Consider the following 16910-nt stretch of genomic DNA (forward strand, 5'->3'; position numbering starts at 1 on the left):
TCGCTCCCTAGGTTCACCGGCATCACAGGTCAAAGGAGAGAAGCAAGTCCTAGGGAAGTGTGAGCCCTTAGATGACAGTGACCTTCCCACTAGCGAAAGGGCTCCAAACTGGCCCTGGACTCTGACCCCTCCTCCCTGGCTCACAGATGGGGGCTGGGGTCAAGTCAGGAGAGCTTCCTGAGTGAGCTCTCGCCCTAGAAGACACGCGAAAGCCAGGTGAAAATATGTTTGCAAAACTGCTTTATGGGGACTCCCTTGGCAGTCCAGAGGTTAGGACTTTGCCTTCCGATGCAGGCCGTGCAGGTTCAATCCCTGGTCAGGGAGCTAAGATGCCTCAAGGCCAGAGGCGTCATAAAACCAGAACTTAAAACAGAAACAAGATTGTTGTTCAGTTGCTAAGTCACGTCTGACTCTTGGTAACCCCATGGACTACAGCATGCCAGGTTCCTCTGTCCTTCCCTAACTTCCAGAGTTTGCTCCAACTCATGTCCATTGAGTATCTAACCATCTCATCCTCTGTCACCCTCTTCTCCTGTCCTCACTCTTTCCCAGCATCAGGGTCTTTTCCAATGATTCGGCTCTCTGCATCAGGTGGTCAAAGTACTGGAGCTTCAGCTTCAGCATCAGTACTTCCAATGAGTATTCAGGGTTGAGTTCCTTTTGGATTGACTAGTTTGATCTCCGTGCAGTCCAAGGGGCTCTCAAGAGTTCTCCAGCACCGCAATCAGAAAGCATCAGTCCTTCAGCACTCAGCCTGTTTTATGGTCCAGCTCTCACATCTGTACACGACTACTGCAAAAACGATAGCTCTGACTAGACAGACGTTTGTTGGCAAAGTGATGTCTGCTTTTTAATATGGTGTCTAGGTTGTCAACAAGATTGTAACAAATTCAATAGAGACTTTTAAAACGGTCCACATCAAAAAAAAAAATCTTTAAAAAACAAACAAAAGAAACTTGTTGTATAAATCATGAAGTGCAACATATTCAAAGGATATAATTTTGAGAGAGGTGGAAAAGAACCATGGCTTGAATCCAGGGAAGTTTCCAGAATCAGATCTCTCTTGCCCGGATCCTGACTGTGGCGGATGCTGATTAAGAGATGTGGAGAATACTTCTTTCAGTCTATTAGAGGCAGGTGGGTATTTCTGTAGTGGGTTTTCCGAGACCAGGCGGTTAGAGTCCTTTATCTAAAAGTGCCTCCGGTTACAATGGAATCACCTCATCTGATGCCCCTGGAGACAGAGACAGCTCAGCCGAGAGCTTGCTTTCCACTCCGCCTCACAACCAGCAGGAAACAGAAGCTCCTAAGACCTTGGAGGAAACCCAGGGCAGCCATAAACTCTGTTTACAGCCTTCGAGGGCCCGAGAGAAACGCTGAGAAAAATGAGTTGCTGAAAGAACCAGATAGTTATTCTTTTTTTTTTTTAACCTGAAAATAAAAACTCACCACTGAACCATAAAGCGGGCTGACTGCGAGGCTTCCAGCCAGAAGGGTCGCTGAGGGCTTGCAGGCGCCGGCCGGGGCCTGGGGGGCTGTTTCTCTTCTCCCCGGGACTCCTGCTTGCTTGGGGTGCAAGCGGAGCTTCCTTTCTCGCCCACGTCCAGCCTTGCCCACCTCCACCTTCTTCCTGGCGGGTCTCCTTTCTGACGATGCTTCCCTCGACCGCTCCCTTTCCTTTTTTACGAAATGTGTTTCTTCATCCGCCCACTTCCTTTCTGCTTCCTAGGAGTGCTGACCGATGCACGGAAGTGCTAATATCACATAAAACATGCCAGAAAGTGCCTGAGCACAGAGAAGCCGACACCCCCGCCCCCAAGGCTGGCAGCCCCAGGAGCTGTGGCTGAAGGAAGGTGGGCTGCGGCCCTGGTCCGGATGACCCGCAGGGGCCTGGGGGCTGGGGCAGCCCCAGGGAGCACTGGGCTGGGTCAGCTGGAGCGGGAGTCGGAGGGTTTGGAGGGGCCCGGTGCAGGACCCGCTGGTGAACACCAGGCCCCCTGCCCCCAGAGCTCAGGGCCCAGGTGGGCAGAGAGGTGGGCAGAGGGCACTTTGCAGAGATGGGGGTGAGGGGGGCGTGGGGACAGAGGGGGTCTGGCACTCTGGGGGCAGCCCACATCCGGGGTGCAGGGGGCTCAGAGCTGTTCCAGAACCCTCTTCATCGCTGCGTTTCTCTCCCACACTCACCCCTGACCCCTGGTGGGAGCAATGGATGAGGTCCTGACATGGATCCCCCCCTCCCACCTGGGATGTTGCTGGGGCTCACTCTTCAGGGGACACCCACTCACCCGGCAGACGCTGTCTGAAGTCTTCTGGGTCAAGCAGAGGGTTTAGGCTCACCAACTCTGGGTGCCTCTACCACTGACAAGCTGTGTGACCCTGGGCAAGTGACTTAAACTCTCTGTGCCTCGGTTTCCTCATCTGTAAAGGTTAAATGAGGTAATGTTTGTAAAGCATTTGGCTGAGTGCCTGGCATACAGTAAACATGGTATGTATGTTTGTTCAATAAAGAAGCTGGGAGACCAGGGATGTCCCTGACCCCCCACGGATCCCCCCATGGAGCCTTCACTTCGGGGATGGAGACAAACAACAGATACGTGATAGAACTGCAGCAGCAGGAGGAGATTAAATCAGCAACAGGAGAGAGGGCGAGTAGCAGGTCAGGGAGCATCATTTTAACCAAGGAAGTTAAGGAAGGCCTTCCAGAGGAGGGGGCATCTGCATGGAGACCGAAATGATGAACGTGACCAACCATGCAAAGATCAGAGCATTGGATTCCAGGCAGTGGGCACAGCACATTCAATGGGAAAAGTCAGGTGGATGTGGCTGGAGCCTAGTGGGCACTGGGGGAAGTTATATGTGAAAGAGGTTGAGAGAAGCAGGTCCTGTGGGGGCTGTTGGTCCTGGGAAGGGATTGGGGTTCTTTTCTAATTGCAATAGGAGACTGTATTCATTTCCCTGGCTTCCCTGGTGGCTCAGCAGTAAAGAATCCTCCTGCCAATGCAGGGGACTTGGGTTCTATCCTCTGGGTCGGGAAGATCCCCTGGAGAAGGAAATGGCAACCCACTCCAGTATTCTTGCCTGGGAAATCCCATGGACAGAGGAGCCTGGTGGGCTACAGTCTATGGGGTCACAAAAGAGTCGGACACGATTTATCTCCTAAACAACAACAATTCATTTCTTTGGGCTCTAGCAACGAAGTACCACAAACTTGGTGATTTAAGACAGAAATGTGTTCTCTCATAGTTCTGGAGGATGGAAGTCCAAAATCAGGATATTGGCCATGGTCTCTCTGCAGGATCCATGGAGGGATCCTTCCCTGCCTATTCCAGCTTCTAAAGGTGGGCCCAAGTGTTTCTCGGCTGTGGGTGCTTCCTTCCAATCTCAGTCTCCATCTTTACCTGGTCTTCTTTGTATAAGGGCATTAATCACTGGAGTTAGACTCTACATCCAGTGTGATAGCATCTTGAAATCTTTAACTTAATTACATCTGCAAGACCCTATTTCCAACTAAGTTAACATTCACAGGTACCCAGGGTTAGGGGTGTGTGTGCTCAGTCATGTCCGATTCTTTGCAACCCTATGGATTGCAACCCACCAGGCTCCTCTGTCCATGGAATTATCCTGGCAAGAATACTGGAGTGGGTTGCCATATCCTCCTCCAGGGGATTTTCCTGACCCAGGGTTTGAACCTGCGTCTTCTGCCTTGGCAGGAGGATTCTTTACCACTGAGCCACCTGGGAAGGCCTTGGACACAATTCAATTCACTCAGAGGCCACTGGACGTTTATGCAGAGGGGAGCTATATGACCTGACTTCTGGTTTAACAGGGTCGTGCTGGCTGCTGTGCAGAAAAGAGCACAAAGATGGGGAGGCAAGTTACGGGGGCGAGGGGATGGCTCTTGCAGGCAGCATGGCCAGGGCTGATGGGTGAGCAGGAAAAAAGGCATTTTCCTGTTGGACATAAACAATTTCATGGATCACCAACCTCAGACAAGGCCCCTCTGTGACCAAGATGGGTCAAGATGGCAGCAAGACCCTTCCAAAATCACATCCAAAACAGACAAAACATGGACACCATCCAAACTGCAAAATCAACCAAACATCCCCCATCCTGGCTAATGTGACCCTCTCTCTCTTTTTTGTGTGTTAGTTGCTTAGTCGTGTCTGACTCTTTGCAACCCCATAGATTGCAGCCCACCAGGCCCCTCTGTCCATGGGATTCTCCAGGCAAGAACACCGGAGTGGGTTGCCATTTCCTTCTCCAAAAGGAACTATAGAAAGAAAGAAAGTGAAGTCGCTCAGTTGTGTCCGACTCTTTGCGACCCCACGGACTGTAGCCGACCAGGCCCCTTCATCCATGGAATTTTCCAGGCAAGAGTACTGGAGTGGGTTGCCATTTCCTTGTGCATCTCTCTTTTTTAACCAATCACAATTCTATCTTCTGCCCATCCTTCTCACAGTCTAGATAAGAATTATTGAGATGCCCAACCAGAGCATCACCCTGACTCCTGACGGCATCCAATCCAGGGTGAAGCCTTGCTTCCCCAGACCCTCCTCCAGATCACACAACAGACGCCCAAGTCCTGTGATGTGATGGGTCCTGACTGAGACGCCCTGGGGGTTCCCATGGTGTGTTCAGCCTTGCTGCGTCGAATCAGGAAGGCCAACCTGGTTCATCCACAGCTGTGCTCCTGGTGGTCTCTGGCTGAAGGGCAGGGGGTGCTTTGTGGGTGTGGGCCCAGTGTCCTGAGCTGGGTGTGATGCTGTGCAGCCGCCATATTGAAATTCCTCATCGGTTTGGAACACGGGGCCCTGGATGTTCGTTTCTCACTGGGCCCTGAAAATTCTGGAGCTGATTCTGCTGAAGAGTATTGACAGTGGCTGATGCTAGAGTCACTGGGGTGGAGAGTGAAGAGCGGGTGGGGTCAGGACTTCCTTGGCCAAAAAAGAGAACGTAGAAAAATTTAAGGAAGGGGGCGAGAAACCTTGAATTTGGGGCTGTACATGTGCCCTTTATCAAAACGGAAGACACTCCACGGTGAGGTCCAGAGGTTTGGGGGTGGGAACAGGGCGCCAAGAGTCTCCATTTGGTGAAAACAGATTTCTTATCGGGCTTCCCTGGTGGCTCAGCTGGTAAAGAATCCGCCTGCAAGGCGGGAGACCTGGGTTCGATCCCTGGATTGGGACGAGCCCCTGGAGAAGGGAAAGGCTACCCACTCCAGTATTCTGGCCTGGAGAATTCTATGGACTGTATAGTCCATGGGGTTGCAGAGAGTCGGACATGACTGAGCGACTTTCACTTTCACACTTCTTACCACCCATTAGGAAACAGACACGCCTCAGGACAGCTACACCCATGAGCCACAACCACTGAACCTGTGCGCCAGAACTCATAAGCCACAACTGCTGAAACCCTTGTGCCCTGGAGCCTGTGCTCTGCAGCAAGAGAAGCCAGCGCCACGAGAAGCCCGGGCCCCACAACTAGAGAGGAGCCCCCACTCGCTGCAACCAGAGAAAAGCCCTCACACAGCAACCCGGCACAGCCAAAGATAAAGAAATAAATAAAAATATAAAAATAAAAATATCCAAATGGCAATTTGGGGGAAAAAAAAGAAAGATAACATTTGAAAAAAAAAAATGGTGACTCAACATCGTACTGCCATTTTGCAAGCTATTACCATGGGGGATGGGGGCAGGGGAGGAAGTATTGAGTATAGGGGACTTAGGGATCTGTCTGTGATATTTCTTAACTGTGAAAGAATCTACAACTATCTCAAAATTAAAAGTTTAACTAAAAATCGGTGACCCAGAAAATCAGGAGGAGAATGGAACGCCAGGCAGCTCCGGGCAGGTGCTGCTCCTTCGCGTTCATCGGCTCTTGAATCTGCAGGGAGCTGGGGTGCGGCTGAAGGGTGGGGACCGTGCAGACAGTGGCAGCAGCTGTGGTTCCTGAGTGTCCCTCCTGCTGTTCTCGAGGTGGGGCTCGAGGGATGGAGAGTATCTCATCTCTCCGAGGCCATGGCAAGTGCCGGGCATGGACTTGGTAGAGCAAAGTTCCATGAAGAAAGTGACTCAGGCACTCAGTTGCTTTAGCTGGTTCAGGTCCCTGCAGCAGGGGGTCAGACATGGGGAGTCTGGAGGCCATGACTGGGAGCAGAGGCCAGAATGACTTTGCTCGGTCTCCACTTTCATGCCCCCATTAGCCAGACTCGGGCTGCCTGAGGTGGGGGTGCGGAGCACCTCATCTTGATATTTGCAGATTTATTCATGGAACTCCTCACACATCTGGATGAGAATATATGACTTGCCCCCGAGGAAATAGTTAAATGAATCGCTAAACCGCAAAATGTTCCTGTAAAATTGCTTCCATATTTTATCAGACGCAGATGAGCATGAATTATTGTGGAGCCAACAGGAGGGTTTGCAAATTCGGTTCTTGCTTTTCCGTAAACAACTCTTCCGTGTCTAGATAGTTATGGCAAGGTTTTAATGAATGTTGGCTTGTGATGGGACTGTTGAATAATTCATTCACTTATCCACCCATCCATCCACCCATTCAACATTTATTAGGCATTCACTGTATGCCAAGTGTGTGTTAGTTGCTCAGTCGTGTCCGACTCTTTGAGACCCCGTGCAAGGTAGCCTGCCAGGCTCCTCTGTCCATGGAATTCTCCAAGAATACTGGAGTGGGTTGCCATTCCCTTCTGCAGAGGATCTTCTCAACCCAAGGATTGAACCTGGGTCTCCTGCATTGCAGGCAGATTCTTTACCTTCTGAGCCACCCAGCTAATACCAGCTAAATTGCAGCTCAGGCATCATTCTTGTTGACCTGCCTTCACCATCAGATGTACAAGGTTGTTGTGAGATGAGCCAGTTTGGGGCTTTACTGTCATGGGAGGGATACCCTTTTGGGGGAGTGGGCTTCCTTTCATATATCTCAGGAGGCCATTGGCCACAGAGAAGAGGGGACATTTCCATATACCTGATCGTGGTCTGAAATGCTACCTAACATTAAATTATTCTTTCTTAAGATCTTCTCATTTGTGTCAAGGTGTGAAATTTCTTGGGGAAAAAATGGACACAGTTGAACAAGATGAGCTTTCAAGTTGAATGGGTCTTATTGGTTTCTCACACTCCGTGGGGTTCTGTCAAATTGATTCTGGCAGGGCAGGCCACGGGGTCTGCTTTCCACTCAGACTGCCCAGCACGGGGCTCTGAGAAGCTGGGGATAAGAGAAAAAGCGTCATTTGTTTCTCCTCCCTCGTTTGGCAGTTAAGCAACAAGGATGGCTTGTAAGATCCAGGAAACCAGAGAGACTGGGGACCCTTTCACCATGCTCCCTCTGCCCCCCAAAGACAGGAGTAGGGTTTATCTCTGCTGCCTTGGCCTGAGCTGGGGATGGGAACATGGTCATCAATGACAGGGGCTGGGCTCGCCCCACTGGGACCCTGGGCTTGGAGGGCTATCCGTGGCTCTGCAAGCTGACACTCTAGGGGGGGCGTGGAGTCTGCCTCGAGAAAGACTTCTTGAAGAAAAAGCAAGAGGTAAAAGACTTCCCTGGCAGTCCAGTGGTTAGGAATCCACCTGCCAATGCAGGGGACACAGGATCACTCTGTGGTCCAGAAAGATCCCACACGCCTCGGGGCAGCTGAGCCCGTGTGCCACAAGTATTGAAGCCCACGTGCCCTTGAACCTCTGCTCTGAAACAAGAGAAGCCACTGCAGTGAGAAGCCCGTACCCAGCACCCCAGGGGAGCCCCCGCTCGCCACAAGTAGAGAAAAGTCCGAGAGCAGCAACAAGGACCCAGCACAGCCAAAAATAAGTGAGTGAATAAATACATTTTAAAAAGGCAAGAGCGGGGAAGGCCGCCCAGCGGCGTCCCCTCTGCTGCGCGGTTGATGTCTGGGGTTCTCGTGCAGCTTGTGTGGCGCCTGAGCAAAGGAGTCCCTCCTGTCCTCAGTTTGTGGGCAGAGAAATGGCTCTGCAAGTCCAGGAACACATCCAAGATCACCCAGTGCGTCCTGGAGGCCGGACCGGAACTTACCATCCTTCCTCCGTGCCACGGCTTCCCAGACAGGGGCTCTGCGTGTCAACCTCTTCCCAAGGCAAACACTGCTGGAAAACCAACGATTGGGGGGTGCCAGTGAGGAGGTCCCTGGGCAGGGCGGGGTGCCCTTCACTGCACCTGTCCTCAGGTGAGGTCAGTTGAGAGTGACCTGGGAATGTCCGGAAGCATCACCTTCCATCCGAAGACTACTGTTCATGATCAGGCCTGGCAGACACACGTGCTTTCCTCTCCGTTTCAAGTAGTGGGCGACTGGGTTGCTGAGACATTCAGGAGACAGAGTTGGTTAGAAACAGGAATTGAGACGAATTGCTCCTGAAATCCAGAGGGCCCCGGGGAGGCAGTGCGGGAGGAGGGGATGTCTGGTTCTTAGGAATCAAGAGCTCAGCAGCAGCCCTTTTGGTTCAAACTTGGAAATTCATACTGAAAAGGGGTGGCTCCCTCCTCCCTCAGTCTTTTGTTCTATTCAATTCTCAGTGGACTGGATGAGGCCCAGCTGCACTGGGGAGGACCATCGGCTTGACTGACTCCAAGTGCTAATCTCGCCCAGGAACACCCAGGAGGAGTGTTTAATCCGGGGATCTTGTCAGCCAGTCAAGTGGACACAGTAACTAACCACCACCGCCTTCTTCCTTTCATTCATGAAATCAGAGGCATGGTCTTTGGGAGCTCCCTTTACCTCCTGGGGGAGGGGAGGAAACTCGGAGCTCCTGGGGCCTAGGTTAGGGCGGAATTCTTGGAGTAAGGCGTGGAAAGAGGAGCTTCCCCGGTGGCTCAGATGGTAAAAAAAAAATCTGCCTTCGATGCAGGAGACCCAGGTTCCATCCCTGGGTCAGGAAGATCCCCTGGAGGAGGAAATGGCAACCCGCTCCAGTATTCTTGCCTGGAGAATCCCATAGACAGAGGAACCCAGCGGGCTACAGTCCATGGGGTTGCAAAGAGACGGACACGACTGAGCAACTAACACTTTCAACACTTTCAGAGGAGCCAGGATAGCTCTTGGGGAAGAGGGGTTGGAGTCAAAACACAGGAAAAAGTAAGTGAAGATGCATCCCTGTGTGACATTCTTTGAGGGTCACAAGCAAAGGTCAGAATATCTTTTGATAGTGTGTTTCTTAGAAGGTGCTGCCAGGTAAGATGATGGGATTAATTTAGATACTTTTTTTTTAAGTTTTAAAAAGTTTTTTTTTTGTTTTGCTGTGGAGCATTTTTTACAGTCTTTGTTGAATTTGTTACAATATTGCTTTTGTTTTACATTTTGCTATTCTGGCTGAGAGGCATGTGGGATTTTAGCTCCTCAACCAGCCATAGAACCTGTAGCCCCTGCACTGGAAGGCAGTCTTAACCACTGGACTGCCAGGGAAGTCCTTAATTTGGATACATTTAGAGCGTGGCCGTCAGAATTTGAGAACTCAGGTGTTGTGTTCAATTGCACCTCCTATTAAAATAATCACCCAAGATCTGAGCTCTGTGTAATAAAGGATGTGACTGGTTCCTGGGAGGGAACTTGGAAATCTTGGGAACTTCCTGAATGATAGGAGTCCCTGTTATTTCTCAGGGACTTCTAGGGTCACACCTAAGTTTACGATGGGGGTGGCCACGCCACAGAGACCAACCCTATGACTAGCAGGCTGGGTCCTTGAGCCAGGTAATGTCAACATATTTTGATCTGAATATTTGTGTTTCCCTCAAATTCACATGCTGAAATTCTAACCCCCAACTTGATGGTATTAGGAGATGGGCCCTTTGGGAGGTGATCAGGTCGGGAGGGTGGAGGTCTTGTGAATGGGGCTGCACCCTTATAAAAGAGGCCCCAGGGAGCCTGCTAGTCCCCCTGGCCACATGAGAACACCGTGAAAAGATGGCCATCTGTGAACCAGGAAGTGAGCTTTCAGCAGACACTGAATCGCCTGGTGACATGATCCCACACTTTCCAGTCTCCAGAACTGTGAGAAGTAAATGTTTGTTGTTTCTAAGCCACCCAGTATATGGTGTTATAGATTGTTGTTATAGCCACCCGGTCTATAACAAAATGTAGACTTACAGTTTATATATAGTCTGTATTTTGTTACAGTAGCAAGAATGGAGCCAGGCACAGCCCACACTTTGGGGATGGGTGGGGGAGGAGAGTTGGAGAGTGAGTTCAATCATGTGGCCAGTGACTCAACTAGTCATACTTACAATGAAACCCCAATAAAAGCTCTGGCCCCTGAGGCTTGGTGGAGCTTCCTAATTGAATCCATGGGTATGCAGGAGGGTGACACATTCAGATTTTATGGCGAGAGGGCACAGAAGACCCTCCCAGACCTCACCCTGGAGCCTCTTCATTTGGCTGGTCCTGACCTGCACTCTTTATAATTAAACTGTAACCAGAAGGATGGGCTTCCCTGGTGGTAAAAGAATCTGCCTGCCAAGGTAGGAGACACGGGTTTGGTCCCTAGGTTAGGAAGATCTACTGGAGAAGGAAATGGCAGTCACTCCAGTAGTCTTGCCTGGGAAATCCCATGGACAGAGGAGCCTAGAGGGCTACAGTTCAAAGGGTCGCGAAAGAGTCGGACACAACTTAGCAACTAAACAACAACAAAAACCAGAAGGACAGCCCTTCTGAGCCCTGTGGGACACTCTAGCAAACTGTTGAGACTGACGGGGGTCCGGAAAACCTTCCAGATTTGGGGCCGGTTGGTCAGAATTGTGGGTGGGCTGGAGACCGCCAAGGTGTGGCTGGCGTCTGAAGTGGGGGCAGTCTTGGTGGGGACCATGCCCTTGAACCTGTGAAATCTCTGCTAACTCCAGGTGGTTAGAGTCAGAACTATGCTGCGTTAACTGCAGAGACGAGAGAACACCACACCTTACTGCATCTCTCTCAACAAGAAAAATCTCCCGCGAGCTGAGTTTGTGTCAGGCGTGGCGGTGGGTCCCACACATCCCACCTAACTGTTGAATGTCATGTTACTAAAGGGATTCGCGAAGCTTAGAATATCGCTAGTGTCAAAGGGGCGACACTGCGAAAACACACAGAGATCGGAATTACTATTTTTAGGCGGATGCACAGATTTGGAGGACCAGATTTTCATATAAATTCATTAAAACAAGGAAGTCTAAATGCTTCGTGAATTGAAGGGCTGCAAAGTAATTTTCAGCCTTGCTTTAAGAGGTATTCAGTTGCTAAAGACTTTGGAAAGGATGCTGGCGGCTGACAACCTTGCCCTATCCTTAGGTCTCCTGGGATGTGCCAGTTTGCTGACTGCTAGGCTGGGGCACACTGTTGGCTGGCACTTGGGGTGTACTTGGGGCACAGTCTACAAGAGCAGGAGGATGGGCTTAAGGATATCCTGGTGCTCATGGGGCCAGGGAAGAGAACAGGTGGATGAGGGCCTGTGCAATCCCACGTTGAGGTGTTCCTGGCCTGGAAGCGAGGCCCCCCGGTCTCTAGGGGGGACAGTCCCTCTTGTAAGGGCACTCTCACTGGACCAGGGTGTCCTGTGATTCAGCTCATCTCAACTCTAACCTTAATAAGTGAAGTGAAAGTCGCTCAGTCGTGTCCGACTCTTTGTGACCCCATGGACTATACAGTCCATGGAATTCTCCAGGCCACAATACTGGAGTGGGTAGCCGTTCCCTTCTCCAGGGGATCTTCCCAACCCAGGGACTGAACCCAGCTCTCCCGCATTGCAGGTGGATTCTTCACCAGCTGAGCCACCAGGGAAGCCCAACCTTAGTAATGACATCTACAAAGACCCTGCTTCCAAATGAGGTCGCCTTCTGAGTTTCTCGGTGGACATGAACTTGGTCGGGACACCAGCTGACCCATTACATCCTCTAAACGTCTATCAATCAGGAGACAGATCAAGGGAATCAGCAGAGGCCCACTGTCAGCATTATCACAGTAGAGCTGGGCTGGGGGTGAGGTTATCTCAACGGGAAGACACAACATTTATAAACTCCTGAGACTGTCCCCAAGCACAGGAGCTCCAAGCATTGCCCCCTCTACTCTGAAGGATCTGCTGGACATCCTTCTCTCTTTCCTGTAGTCCTCAGCTCTTCAGGAAGAAGCCAAATCCTTTATTCATGGCCTAAAGAGAAGACCTGAGCAAGGGCTAATGGGTTAAGCCCAGGGACAAGATGACAGTTCTCTTCTGCCTTCTCAGTCCCAACAAAGGCTCTAAGAAGAGACCAGGATGCTCTGGGCTGGAGCAGGGGGCTGGAGGTGGCCCAGGGCAGGCTCGCCCCTCTGCTGTCAGTCCCACCCTAAAACTAGCTAGAGCCCCAAGCAGAGAACAATGCTGCCGCAGCTAAGCAAGATTAGGGTATTGCATTTCAAAGGGCAAATGGTTTCTGTCTCCAGGCAACTTGTAATTCTTCTGTTCAAAGAATAAAAGCACAGTTTGAGACCAGAGAAGGGTATTAGGCCTCTAAGAGTTCAGAAATCAGAGGGGGTTCCCTGCTCTCTGCCTGACTTCCCCTACCGACCCCTGCCACCTAACTCCAACTGGGCCTGCGGGAGGAGTCTGGTCTGCACCAATACGTGGGCAGAGTCTGCCCTGCCCTGACCCTGGATATCGGCTGCCTCTTTGTGCTTCACTTGCATCACTCCCCGTGCAGGGGCGGGGGCGGGGTGGGGGTTCTAACCTTTGCTCTCTGCCTCTCTGATTGGTCCAGCATGCAGGTGGCCTCTCTTTGCCGTCTGTCTGGGAGGCAGGCTGGTGGCTGTCAACAAGAAGCATCAGGATTCAGCCAGGCCATGGCCCACCTGGGGGACAGTGTGGGTGACCCTGGAGACAGGAGGGAGATGAGCTCAGGATTGAAGATCTTGAACCAGGGGCCAATCTGAGGAGAAGCAGGAGGGTTTGAGGGGTCATGGGACAATCTCCCAGGGAGTCCCCACGGCCAGCCCAGGGCACAAGAGGGCCAGGGTAGGGGTGAGGGTGGAGGGCCCAGCCCAGCCTTGAAGAGCTTCTGCCGCAAGAAGGATTAAATAATGAAACACTGCAGCTACTTACAGAACCACTGTCCGAAGGGTGCTTGTGAATTCTCTTTGATTTCTCCTTTGCACCCATGGAATGTCTGCCTCGTGTGTTCCCACCTGCTGGGGACCTGAGACTCCAGACTGGCCTAGAGTTTGATTCTTGGTCGAGCAGGTTGCCCCAGAGGCAGAAAACGTCCCGACTTCCTGGGCCCCCAGTGCACCCCAGCCAGTCGGGACTGCTGGAGTTGCCGCTAGGATGCCCCGTGCCCCCCGCCCCTGGGCATGTGAGCCATTCTCTAGGGTGTATCACAGACAGTCCCGGTGAGGAAAAGAGAAACCTCCTGGGTATTTTTTTTTTTTTTTTTTAACAAAGAGTGAACTCAGGTGACAAGAGAGTGGAGAAGCTAAAAGGTAAAACAAGGCAACTCAGGGATTAACCACACAGGAAGCGGCAACCGGCCCGGCACTGGAGAGGCCGAGGGTGGAAGCGGCTTTACTGGAGCCTGGATCTGGAGCCACTGGGTGGAAGGTGGAGTCGTGGCAAGGGCCAGGAGGAAGGGACTGTGCAGCAGGAGCCAGAGAGGTGGAGGAAAAGGAGGCGTGTGGAGCGGGGTGGGGGGGGGAGACAGACCCTGGCTTCTTTCATCCTGTGTCCCAGTTTTTAAAAATTTGGATAAAATACACGTGACACAGAATCTACCATCTTGACCATTTTCAGGGGTACAGTTCAGAGGCATTAAGTACGTCTACATTGTGGTGCAACTGTCACTCCCTCCATCTCCTGGCCGTTTTCTTTTTGTACAAATAAACTGTCCTCATTAAGCAGTGACTCCTAGTCAGTGTCTCCTCAGCCCTCCACAGCCCCCTTTACTTTAGGTACTTCATATACGTGTGATCATGTCTACACTGCTGCTTGCAACGCGCTTCCCTCCTCACCCACTGGGCAGTTTGCCCCACTCTTGGCAGCTCAGGCTCAAACTCCAACTCGTCTAACCTGACCACCAGCAAGAACAAACCCCAAACCATGAACTGTTGGCTCAATCTGTCTAAACAGCACAGAACAGAGACAGGGCAGGCCTGGTGCTGTATTTGCCTTCCCAGGATGCTGTCCCTAGACCTCTGATGACTCCAAGTTTCCTCTAGGGGTCCTCCCCCCACCCTGTTTCTCGTGGCTTGGGTAGTGATGACAGCCCTCATTGCACAGTCCATCTTCCTGGACACAGTGACTAGCCCTGAGACTTCAGCTGAGCCCCTGGACAAGAGGGACCATCTTCCACTGGGCTGACAAGGCCATGAACGTACCGTGTGGACCAGGCCTGCCTGAGAATGAAGCCAACAGAGAGGAAAGCACAGCCGCGGGCTGCAACAGCAGCGAGCTTTGATGACATTGTTTCTATACCTGGATACAGCTATGCCTGAAGCCTTCCTTCACCTGTAAGTCCCCTCTTTTTGCAAGGCAGGTTGGGTTGGGATTTTAGTCACTTACCACTGGAAGCCATGAACCACATGATTAATACATGTGCCTTGGGCCCAAGTCTTGGCCTTACATGCCTTCTTGATTCAGAGCACCTCGGCTAGCAGCTCTGTAGGTTTGGTCCCCAGGACAAGCGGTCTCTGAATATCCTGTAGTATGTGGTTTGCACAGAGAAAAGTAGATCAGAAATCGGTGGGATAACACCTGGAGAGGGGGTTGTTTCCAGTCAGGAGGGCACACTTTCCCCGATTCCAGGTTGGGTGATTTGCCCAGGGCCCCCAGGGGGTGGGTGGTGGAGCTAGGACCAGCCAGGTTGTCAAGTCTCTTGGCTGCTTTACCCAATCTGGGTCTCTGGTGAAGGCTGTAGGCGAGGGCTCTCCTAGTTAGGCCAGGGTAAGAGACCCCATTCCTGTTCTCGAAATAGCCACAGAGCCAGACGAGCATTGCTTGGTGAGAGATGGGAACGCTGAGGCTCTCAGGCCTTGGTGGCCCCGCCCTTGCTGAGACAGGCCTGCCTCTCCCCCCCTCCCGCCCCCCACCCCCACCCCCGCAGTCACCCAGGAGGGCCACTGCAGGGCACACGATGCTTTGTGCCTCAAGGACAAAGCCGGAAAGAAGACCCAGTGCTTCGGCAGCTGGCATCACTCTCCGCCCTCCCCGGGCACTTTACACATTCAGAACCTATTTTAGAAGCAGCAGCTCATCCGATTCTCTTTAATGCACTTCCAGGCAGCACAGATGTGCATCAGGGAAAGAATGTTCCGTGAACCAAAGCGCTTCTGTGGGCTCATGATCTGCTCCCTGGGCGCCCACTCCCGGGCCAAGCGCCCCCCATGAATCATGCATGAGAGCTGGTGTTTGCCGTGCGCAGGGGGCAGCTCCTCACAGAGAGGGCTGGGCGGCGTCCATTCGGGAGGCAGAGGGTCAGGGACTCCAGCTGTGGGGGAGGGGGGTACAGACCTGAAAGCGGGGAGCGCTGGAGGCCGGGGGTCGGGGGAGGCGAAGCGGGCAGCGTCCAGAGCCCTGCCCCTGGCTCCCGCCCCTCCCGCAGCGGTCGACCGCGTGTGACAGACTTTACCCTGAACGGAGGACTTGGCGCCTGAACAGTCCCAGATGGACTGGCTGGCGGGGAGGTGGGGTGGGGAGGGAACCGGACGGATGACAAAACAAAGCGTGGGGAGGGGGCGGACGCGCCACAGGTGAGGAGAGGATGAGGGGCCAGGCTAATGAGAGATGCAGAGCCACGCCGCCGCAACTCCCGCAACTCCTGGATCAAAACCGGCGCACGGGGCTCGTTAAAACACACAGAGACAGAAACTACGCCCTGCGAGCTCCTGTCCTGAAAATCTGTTAGCCAGACAGACAGATGATGGAGGGAAGATATCTGATGTTTCTGTCGGTTGCAAAAATACATGTTTTTGATTCGGAGGGGGAGGCACCAGAGTCCATGATTTAACTTTTAAGGGAATTTTCAAAGTTTCATTTCTTTTTTTTCTAACCAAAGCTGAAAAATGTGTCCCCAGAAAGGAACATGAAAACATGTTACTGAGAGATTTAGTCTCTCCCTTCCAAGAAGTGAAGGAAGCAGGAGGCTAGACCAGCCAAGTGGGTATTCCCACCTGCCGTGGGTCCCCTGGGGGAGGGCCTGGGGTGGGAGCAGGGCTCAGATCCAGTGTCCTTTACACACTGCAGGCTCGTAGCCTGCAAGCAAGACCCGGGCTCTTTCTCTGACTCATCACAACCCACTTCCTGGAAGGCATGGAGCTACCAGTCTCAGGGGGCACCCCCGCCCCAGCCCCCAGCCCCCTGTAGATGAGGACCCAAGGGCAACCAGCAGGAGCGGACCTAAGGTTTGGGAGGCCTGCAGCTCAGACCACTGAGGGATCTCTCAGAGAGGAAAGAGAAGCACACCATGTATTTAGGTATGAAAGTAAATATTGATTTAGAGTGAGAAAACAAATCACACAAGGAACCGGGGCCCTGGGAATCCAGGTCTCTTCCTGCAGTGTCTTTAGGCAATTTAAGAGACATGCTTGTTGGTTCCAAGCTGACTTCTCTCCCCAGCCAGGATATTCTGTGACTCCCAGCATCTTCCAGCTCTCCCAGGGGCCCAAGCAAAGGAGGGGTCTTGACATTTGGGGCTTCATCTGCCCCTGGAAATGAGGCTGCCTAGAAAAGTCACCTCTCTGCCTTGGCTGGGATATGCCCGCGATGGGATCCAAGGTCTGTGAGGAAACGAGGGGCAGGAGGGTTTGGAAAGACCCAGAACTCCTGTGCTCTGGGATTTGGGAGCAGTTGCCAAGACGTGGCCAGGTTCGTGGGTTTGCAATTTCAGTCAGTGGAAATCTGGCCAATTGAATCACACCCTGTTCAGAGAAAGATCGTGTAACAAGCAGGGGCTGGTGA

The 16910-nt window shown here is 52.3% G+C and overlaps 1 long non-coding RNA gene across 2 annotated transcripts; it reads right to left on the minus strand.

The window, feature by feature from the left end:
• Window positions 1-959: 959 nt before the first annotated feature.
• Window positions 960-15624, minus strand: LOC145531188 (uncharacterized). Of its 2 annotated transcripts, XR_014072258.1 has the most exons (11): window positions 15465-15624; window positions 14517-14653; window positions 12694-12764; window positions 8239-8324; window positions 8044-8114; window positions 7553-7699; window positions 6982-7221; window positions 4668-4934; window positions 2286-2418; window positions 1450-1754; window positions 960-1313 (listed from the first exon to the last, which is right to left on the minus strand). It is a non-coding gene; the product is annotated as an uncharacterized LOC145531188 (long non-coding RNA). The 2 variants fall into 2 exon arrangements; XR_014072257.1 differs by lacking the exons at window positions 4668-4934; window positions 6982-7221; window positions 7553-7699 and having other exon boundaries at window positions 12694-12891.
• Between the last annotated feature and the right edge of the window lie 1286 nt (window positions 15625-16910).

Source organism: Giraffa tippelskirchi, chromosome 13, assembly GCF_054371585.1.
Source record: "Giraffa tippelskirchi isolate mGirTip1 chromosome 13, T2T-mGirTip1v1.2.pri, whole genome shotgun sequence".
NCBI lineage: Eukaryota > Metazoa > Chordata > Mammalia > Artiodactyla > Giraffidae > Giraffa > Giraffa tippelskirchi.